The following is a 9,786-nucleotide window of genomic DNA, read 5'->3' on the forward strand; positions in this document are numbered from 1 at the left end:
TGCTGCCACCATCATACTTCAACTTAGGGATCATGCCAGGTTTCCTCCAGACGTGAGGCTTGGCATTCAGGCCAATGAGTTCAATCTTGTTTCTCATGGTCTGAGAGTCCTTTTGGTGCCTTTTGGCAAACTCCAAGCGGGCTGTCATGTGCCTTTTACTGAGGAGTGGTTTCCGTCTGGCCACTCTACCATAAAGGCCTGATTGGTGGAGTGCTGCAGAGATGGTTGTCCTTCTGGAAGGTTCTCCCATCTCCACAGAGAAACTCTGGAGCTCTGTCAGGGTGACCATTGGGTTCTTGGTCACCTTCCTGCCCAAGGCCCTTCTCCCCCGATTGCTCAGTTTGGCCGGGCGGCCACCTCTAGGAAGAGTCTTGGTGGTTCCAAACTTCTTCCATTTAAGAATGATGGAGGCCACTGTGTTCTTGGGGACCTTCAATGCTGCAGACATTTTTTGGTACCCTTCCCCAGATCTGTGCCTCGACACAATCCTGTCTCTGAGCTCTACGGACATTTCCTTCCACCTTATGGCTTGTTTTTTTGCTCTGACATGCACTGTCAACTGTGGGACCTTATATAGACAGGTGTGTGCCTTTCCAAATCATGTCCAATCAATTGCATTAACCACAGGTGGACTCCGATCAAGTTGTAGAACCATCTCAAGTATGATCAATGGAAACAGGATGCACCTCAGTTCAATTTCAAGTCTCATGTCAAAGGGTCTGAATACTTATGTAAATAAGATATTTCAGTTTTGTATTGTTAATACATTCTGCAAAAATGGCTAAAACATACGTGTAGATTGATGAGGGGAAAAAAATATTTAATACATGTTTTAATTAGGCTGTAACGTAACAAAATGTGGACAAAGATAACAGTCTGAATACTTTCCAAATACACACACACTACATGACCAAAAGTATGTGGACAACTGCTCGTCGAACATCTCATTCCAAAATCATGGGCATTAATATGGAGTTGGTCCCCATTTGCTGCAATAACAGACTCCACTCTACTGGGAAGGCTTTCAACAAGATGTTGGAACATTGCTGCGGGGACTTGCTTCCATTTAGCCACAAGAGCATTACTGAGGTCGGGCACTGATGTTGGGCGATTAGGCCTGCGAGCAGGCCTAATTGTTCCAATTCATCCCAAAGGTGTTTGATGTGGTTGAGGTCAGGGCTCTGTGCAGGCCAGTCAAGTTCTTCCACAACGATCTCAAGCCATTTCTGTATGGACCTCGCTTTGTGCACGGGGGCATTGTCATGCTGAAACAGGAAAGGGCCTTCCCCAAACTGTTGCCACAAAGTTGGAAGCACAGAATCTTCTAGAATGGCATTGTATGCTGTAGCGTTAAGATGTCCCTTCACTGGAACTAAGGGGCCTAGCCTGAACCATGAAAAAACAGCCCCAGACCATTATTCCTCCTCCACCAAACTTTACAGTTGGCACTATGCATTGGGGCAGGTAGCGTTCTCCTGGCATCCGCCAAACCCAGATTCGTCTGTCGGACTGCCAGATGGTGAAGCATGATTAATCACTACAGAGAACGCGTTTCCACTGCTCCAGAGTCCAATGGCGACGAGCTTTACACCACTCCAGCCCATGCTTGGCATTGCGCATGGTGATCTTACACTGTACCCAAATCGGCCACGTGCGTGCACCATCGTGCGCAAATAGATTTTGTCCCCCCACACCAAACGCGTTCACGACACGCAGGTTGAAATATCAAAACAAACTCTGAACCAATTACAGGTCGAAGAAATTATAGGACGAAAGCATTAAACATTCATGGCAATTTAGCTTGCTAGCTTACAGTTGCTAGCTAATTTGTCCTATTTAGTTAGCTTGCTGTTGCTAGCTAATTTGTCCTGAGAAATAAATGTTGAGGTATTTTACCTGAAATGCACAAGGTCCTCTACTCCGACAATTAATCCAATTAATACGGTCAACCATATCGTTTCTAGTCATCTCTCCTCCTTCCAGGGTTTCTCTTCTTTGGACTTTATATGGCGATTCGCATCTAACTTTCATAGTTACCATGACGACCGACCAAACTCAGTTCATCTTTCAATCACCACGCGAGCAGTGTGGGTGCAATAATTGAATAACATGTATGTTTACATTTATTTTGCGACGCGAGCGGTGTGGTCAGCATGCTAGGCTTGTGTGCGGCTGCTCGGCCATGGAAACCCACTTCATAGAGCTGCCGACAAAACAGCTCTTGTGCTGATGTTGCTTCGAGGCTGTACTCAGTAGTGATCTTGTCTTGTAGCTGAAAATCCCAAACGGGCTCGGGAGGCGAAGGTCCTCCGAAACATGACCCACCAAACCGTGATTCTTAACACCCGCCCGCTTAACCCAGAAGCCAGCTGCACCAATGTATCGGAGGAAACACTGTTCAACTGACGACCGAGGTCAGCCTGCGAGCGCCCGGCCCGCCACAAGGAGTCGCTAGAGCGCGACGAGCCAACTAAAGCCCCCCGGCCAAACCCTTCACTAACCCGGACGACGCTGGGCCTATTGTGCGCTGCCCTATGGAACTCCCAATCACGGCCGGTTGTGATACAGCCCGGGATCGAACATGGGTCTGTAGTGACGCCTCTAGCACTGCGATGCAGTGCCTTAGACCATTACGTCACTCGGGAGGCCCGGCCAGACAATGTTTACACGCCATGCGCTTCAACACTCAGTGGTCCCGCTCTGTGAGCTTGTGTGGCCTACCACTTCGCGGTTGCGCCGTTGTTTCTCCTAGACGTTTCCACTTCACAATAACAGAACTTACAGTTGACTGAAGCAGCTCTAGCAGGGCAGAAATCTGACGAACTGATTTGTTGGAAAGGTGGCATCCTATGACGGTGCCACGTTTAAGGTCACTGAGCTCTTCAGTAAGGCCATTCTACTGCCAATGTTTGTCTATGGAGATTGCAAGGCTGTGTGCTCGAATGTATAAACCTGTGGGTGTGGCTGAAATAGCCGAATACACTAATTTGAAGGGGTGTCCACATACTTTGTATGTATAGTGTATATCTAAGTAGGCCTTATCATGGATTAATTTACTTAATTTAATTAAGTTTGCTTTGTCATTTTTTGTGCGTTTTGTGCTTAAAGACAATAACAATATATTACTTAAGGTGCCAATTTCCCTGCGCATGCACAATTTACATTGTAAAGACAGTCTATATAGTGCAGCTACTGTATTCTTGACCCCAATTTAACTCACTGTCATACCACCTGGCACCTCGTTCTGGGCGTCCATGAACAGTGAGGGCTGTAGGCTGTAGAACAGCGCCCTCTGCCACCACAGTAGCCACAGTGCGACCGGCCGGGGGCTCTAAACTTTGATGGCGATAGAGGCGCCCAGCAAGGCCAGCTAACCCAACCAGAAGACCAGCACTAGGCGGGAGTGTATTTTCCTCCACCCCAAGCCCGCCGCTTCGAGCTCCATCTGCTCCTTGGACATGGGCTGCCCTTTCGGCGTCTCTGGTTAGGGGTCCGTGATCAGCAGCGGGACCGTCGCAGAGCAACCCAGACTGCCTGACATCCCAGGGCCCACTGCCACGCTGCCGTAGCCCTGGTCACCATCCATTTTCAATGGAATTCTGACTTAGGCTCCTGAAGTTTCAATGATGAAAAGGATGACAAGATTCCATAATTGAATATTATTTACATAAAACGAAAATATCAATTAATAGTTGATAGGCCTACAACTAAACTACAATTCATTACACTTTCAAACATGTAACGACTTCAATGGAGGTGTTACCAACGTGCGCCATCTACAAATTTGGGTGAAATAGGCTACACACTTTTCAATATTTGTGAATACTTTTTTGATAAAATCTTGCTTTCATTTCACTTAACAGCCCCGTGTAGCTATAACACACCCCCAGGGAACTCGCCAACCAGACAGGTGAAAACTGTTACCATTAGGATACCGTCGGGACGGAGGACAGGAATGCCCTGACCGTGACCAGTCGACGAGTGAATGATACTCTTGCCTGTCAAAGTGCAACATTCATACCATGCGATTTAAAATCGTCCAATTAGCCCATTTACCTTTCAGAATTCTGACTCCATCCGTTAGCTAGATAACCCACGTTTAATTTAACCAATATTGATCAGATGAAACAAATGAAGAAGACCTAGGCTGCTGTCAATACTCATTACTGGAAAAGCAATATTCTGGCCTGACACCAGTGGCGATTTTAGTATGTAAATCTTCGTGGGGTAAAAAAAAATAAGTGGGATGCATGCCAGCAAAGCAACAACACAACACTAAACAATACATTAATTGCACTATAACAGTGACAAACGGTGCCCACAAACTGTTAGGGCCTGCAACCGAGGTAAAGCCAGTTTCAAGATGGATATTCAACGGATATTCCCGCTTTCAAACCACTTGAGCCACAGACTCCAAATAAGTGTCATGATGTTGGAAAAATTGTGCACAACATTGCACAGGCCTTATTTATACGATTTGGACATTAATTCGCTTTCCAAAGCTAATAAATGTGGAAATGTGAACAGCATTTTGTATTCCTAGTTGAATTAGTTAGGGAGCGTAAACAAAGTGCAAAGTTTTTTTTACATTCGAATGTCAATCGCTCCTTGGTCATGTGACCTACTTAACTCAAACAAGGTTCAAAATGTCCACTGACTACCCTTCTATATTGCACACCCTTTGGTTTGTTCATTTTCATCTCACACGTTTTACATGAATTTTTCAAACTTTCTCATTTCAATAGCTCCTTGGTCATGTGACCTACTAGACTCAAACAAACTTCAGAAGGTCCACGGACTAGCATTATATATCGCACACTCTTGTTTGTGTACTGTAAAATCCCGCAGTGTAACATACATTTTTCATAGTTTTACATTTCAATAGCTCCTTGGTTATGTCAATTACACACCTAAGAAGCGTGCAGTGGATATACACCCATATCGCATAACCTCTAGTCATGTATCTTCTATATTGTTGTTCATTAATATTAGTTTGACAATTATGGGGTTCAGTCCAGTGTTGTGTTAACCCTTTTCTTTAATATTTATCTATAATAATTGGTGGTTTTAAGTCATTATTTTCCCTGGGTTTTTTTCCCCCACAGTATTTAACAGCAGTACACAATAGGAGAGAGAGACAGATAATATCTCCTTTCATTGTTAATATCAACCATAAAGAAAAAGGGCAAAGTACGAGAGTCATGTTATTCATTGTCCAAAGCAGGGATGGAGAGTGAACTAGTGAGGTAGGCTGCAGTGGGTTTGCTGGTCAAAACATATACTGAACATTTAACCACAGTAATAGTGGCCAGAAAATCTATGAATAAAAATGTAATATTGACAAATTAAAGAGAAATTGTAGACCTTTAATCTTTTCCAACATGTCAGACACTTTACTTAAAATAAGTATGAAACATTTCACAGTGTTAACTTTCTCTTTATCCCTGGTTGATGTACATTTCAGAGCCTCTTCAGTGTGGATAGGGTATAGCAGACATTTTCAACAACAAAGACTGCACTTCCAGTTTGTGTTCTTCACTCTGTTGAACTCTTTTATCTTCCTTCCTAGGCACAGCACATGGAACCACCATTGGCATGCAAAACATTCAATCTGAAACAAAAGAAAGCGTAACATGTTATAAATAATATTAAATATCAATGCAGTATGACGAATTAGCCATCCATAAAAATAAAGAATTTACATTCACTTTGAATTAAATACCAGACATTTTTATTATATTCTCAGCCATTTCTTTTCGCAGTTGCTCCATGTGTTTTTGTGAATGTTCTATATCCATTTGGGAGTGGATGTTGGGGAAGTTCTGTGCAACTTCCTTGGCCATCTACACCAAAACATTAAATAGAATTTTTGACCTAATTGTCACATAACAGCTAACCATTCATTATTGAAAATATAACTATCAAACCTGCATTACAAAGACCCCGCGCCTGAAGGTGTCCTGCTGCATGGTGTGAGTTAATTCCCCCCCTTTCCACTTTATGTCCACCCAGTCGTCTTTTCCATGGCAGGATCTTCTCATTTTGAAGTATTCTCTTTTTTATGTAAACATAATGGAATTCTGATTAGTTATAGGCAAATTAATACACAGGCCAAAACTATCAGGGCACAAGGTGAGACCCAGATGCAGACACAGGAGGCAGATGGTTGGAGTCTTTGATATTTATTAACAATCCAAAAGTGGTAGGCAAGAGAATGGTCGTGGACAGGCAAAAGGTCAAAACCAGTCCAGAGTCCAGGAGGTACAGAGTGGCAGGCAGGCTCGAGGTCAGGGCAGGCAGAATGGTCAGGCAGGCGGGAATGGAGTCCAGAAAACAGGCAAGGGTTAAAACTGGGAGTACTAGCAAAAAAAGAAATAGAAAGCAGGAGCATGGGAAAACACGCTGGTTGACTTGAAAAACATACAAGACAAACTGGCACAGAGAGACAAGAAAAACAGGGATAAATACACTGGGGAAAATAAGTGACACCTGGCGGGTTGGAGACAAAACACAAGAAACAGGTGAAACAGATCAGGGCGTGACAAAAACTGGATGCTGATTTCCTTATCACTGTAATCTAGTAGAGGTCATTTCCTTTATGCCCCATTCTACACACAGCCTAAATTATAGGCACTGAACCATTTACAGGACAATAATAAAAGTAGCATATAGGATCCAACCCTATCACAGAGTGAATAAATGTAGAGCGTTCGTAGACTTTAAGAAAAAAAGATTAAGTGACAGTTTCATCAGTACGTGCTTAAAGAAAGTCATATCACACAGATCACAGATGGCAGATGACAGTGTCCACCAAGTCTATGACAATAGAGAATGAATTGTAAGCACCAAAGTGTGTTAAAGTGTGTTTGTCAAAATAATATCTGAAAATGTCAGTTGTTGAACAATACTTGTATTTGCAATAGCAATTTATGATATATGCAGTTGAGGAATATTCCATGTATCAACACTACATGTAGGACGGACATAAGACATTCCCACATACAGTGTACACATACATAGAGGCATTTTTCAGCTATGATTTTACCACTCAGAATCCAGAATGGATATGACAATGGGGCCAGCACAGGACGTAATATCCCTTACAACAATCTACTTTTTGATCTTCTTGACTTCTTATCTGGTAAACTGCTACTGTGTGTTAAGAAAAGAGCCCCAATTAGGGGTTAGTGTACTCCAGTAAAATAGGGCTGGTTTAGATTAAAAACTATTGCCCTGTGTCCCCGTTCATAGGGGCATGAGAGACGAGTCAGTGGTAGAATTGAGTTGGCACTTTATTGGCCCAAACACCCACAGACCCAGGTTGAGGTTACTCATGGACAGTAATTAGTATTTTTTTTGTTTGTTGCATTGATGCATTGTGTCTTCTAACTGTCCAAGAATAGGAAATATTTCTTCCCATAAATACAAAGGAGGATGGCTCTCCTCATACCTCTGGCACTTTAGTCAGACTGCCAGACTTTGCCAGACTTTGTAAAAACGTTATGATGGGGCCGGTAATGGAGTTCCCATTGACTAAGCACCACGGAGACCAATCAGGAGAGAATACATACAGGTCAAGGGTGCCAATTTAAAGTCAAGGGGTGCGTCTGTACCTTTTGGTTTACTCTCTCTTTAGAGAGAACCCCTGTGGTTCAAGTCAAGAGCTACCCTTCCCCTTTCAGTTTGCTCTGCGCATGTCTGAAAGTGACAGAGTCAGCAGCCAAGAGAGTTTTTCCACAGTATGTCATAAAACATTATTACACTTATGAATGTATGTAACATGCTAATTTGTATTAGATCCAGTACAATGGAATAACTATAGTCCACTGACTATATAAGGGTAGTCAGTGGACATTCTGAACCTTGTTTGAAGTCAGTAGGTCACATGACCAAGGAGCTACTGAAGTTTTAAATTCTGAAAAATTAATGTAAAAATGTGTGAGATGAAAATGGACAAACTAAAGGGTGTGCAATGTGTAGGCCCACTGAGTGTACATTATGAACCTTGTTTGAAGTCAGTAGGACACATGACCAAGGAGTTACTGCTACTCTCTGTTCATCATATATGCATAGTCACTTTAACCATACCTACATGTACATACTACCTCAATCAGCCCGACTAACCGGTGTCTGTATATAGCCTTGCTACTCTTATTTTCAAATGTCTTTTTACTGTTGTTTTATTTCTTTACTTACCTACACACACGCACATACCTTTTTTTTTCTCGCACTATTACCAGCCTGTGATTAGTAGTTGTTAGAGCCTGTAAGTAAGCATTTCACTGTAAGGTCTACACCTGTTGTATTCGGCGCACGTGACAAATAAACTTTGATTTGAATTTGGAAAATGTAAATAAATCATTTAAAATAGTGTGAGATGTAAATCGACAAAATAAAGTGTGTGCAACGTGTGTCTATCAGGTTAGCTACAACCAGTTTTGAAAGTTTTAGGAGTAATGTTTAAAGAGCTATTGAAATGTTAAAATTTTGATTTGTCACTGTGTTGACAGTCCCTAACTGCTGTTGGTGGACATAAGGAAAACTACAGGCGAATATCTGTCGAATATTCAATCTTGAAACTGTCTTTACCTCGGTGGGCCTACAGCAGTCCCAACACCTTACCACTGCTACAGTTCATTCAGCCTCATTTACTGCCTTTAAAAAAAACATAGCTGATATGGCAGACTTGCTTCAACAAATGTGGTTTCTACTGACAATTGAGATGTACAAACTATGGCATAAGGGGACGACAAGCGGATAAGAGGAAATCCATAATTTCGATTAAGACATTAATGAGCGAGAGACGATAGACTTAGTCAATATAACTATTTGTTCACTTTTGAAATGTACAGCGACAGAATTCAGAACATAGGCCGTTCTTACATATAAGCGGACAATGAAAGCTCTTACAATATTCAATGATTACATTTCTCTAAAACAGGTTATAGGCAAACAAGCACACACCGGCCATGAACGATGTGTTTACAATACTGCATTTGTGAAAATAGACCAAATTATTAGGATGAGGCACATGGGCTACCAACAGCTTTCTTTACAACATACACTTAGTAGTACTTTAGCTACAGTATACATCTCTCTGGCATCCTATATAATTTATGAAGCAGCATAAGACATTGTTGGACTCACTATGTGATGTGCTTGAACAGGAAAGTGGCACGGCGGTCCTTCGTGGGCAAATTTTAGCATCAAAGAGAAAGATGCCGGATTTACTGTTACGTTTTGAACAGTCATTCAACTCGTATTTTTCCAGTCATGGCTCGTTTTTTCCCGAGTTCTCAGTTGTCTTAAACTTACAGTTAGCCACTGATTCCTTCCCAAACCACTCATTGTTGAATTTGCTATTTCCAACTTGTTGTGTAATGTTTATGTCCAATTGCCAAAGAGCACCGAGACGTTTTATATCTAATTTCACTTCATATGACAACGATTGAAAAGGATTTCATTGTCGACTTTATTTTTAAAGTATGATGTTGACATGATCAGTCCAATCAAAGCCACTGTAGCTAGAACTAGATTTGATGTCATTCTATCTGTGACCAATGACCTTGAGCCTTCTTGGATGGGCACCTCTAATATAAATATATGGCAGAACCCAAAGGGGCAACATTTTTCGAGCTCTAACGTTAGAATTGGGGATGACGTTCTGTCCCATGAGTGACAGAAAACTGAGCCAATCATGACAGAAAACTGAGCCAATCATGACAGAAAACTGAGCCAATCAGGCGCAACGCTCTGTATTTTCTGCTGGCTAGCCCCACCACCACA

The sequence above is a fragment of the Salmo salar genome, chromosome 09, assembly GCF_965601325.2.
Source record: "Salmo salar chromosome 09, fSalSal1, whole genome shotgun sequence".
Classification (NCBI taxonomy): domain Eukaryota; kingdom Metazoa; phylum Chordata; class Actinopteri; order Salmoniformes; family Salmonidae; genus Salmo; species Salmo salar.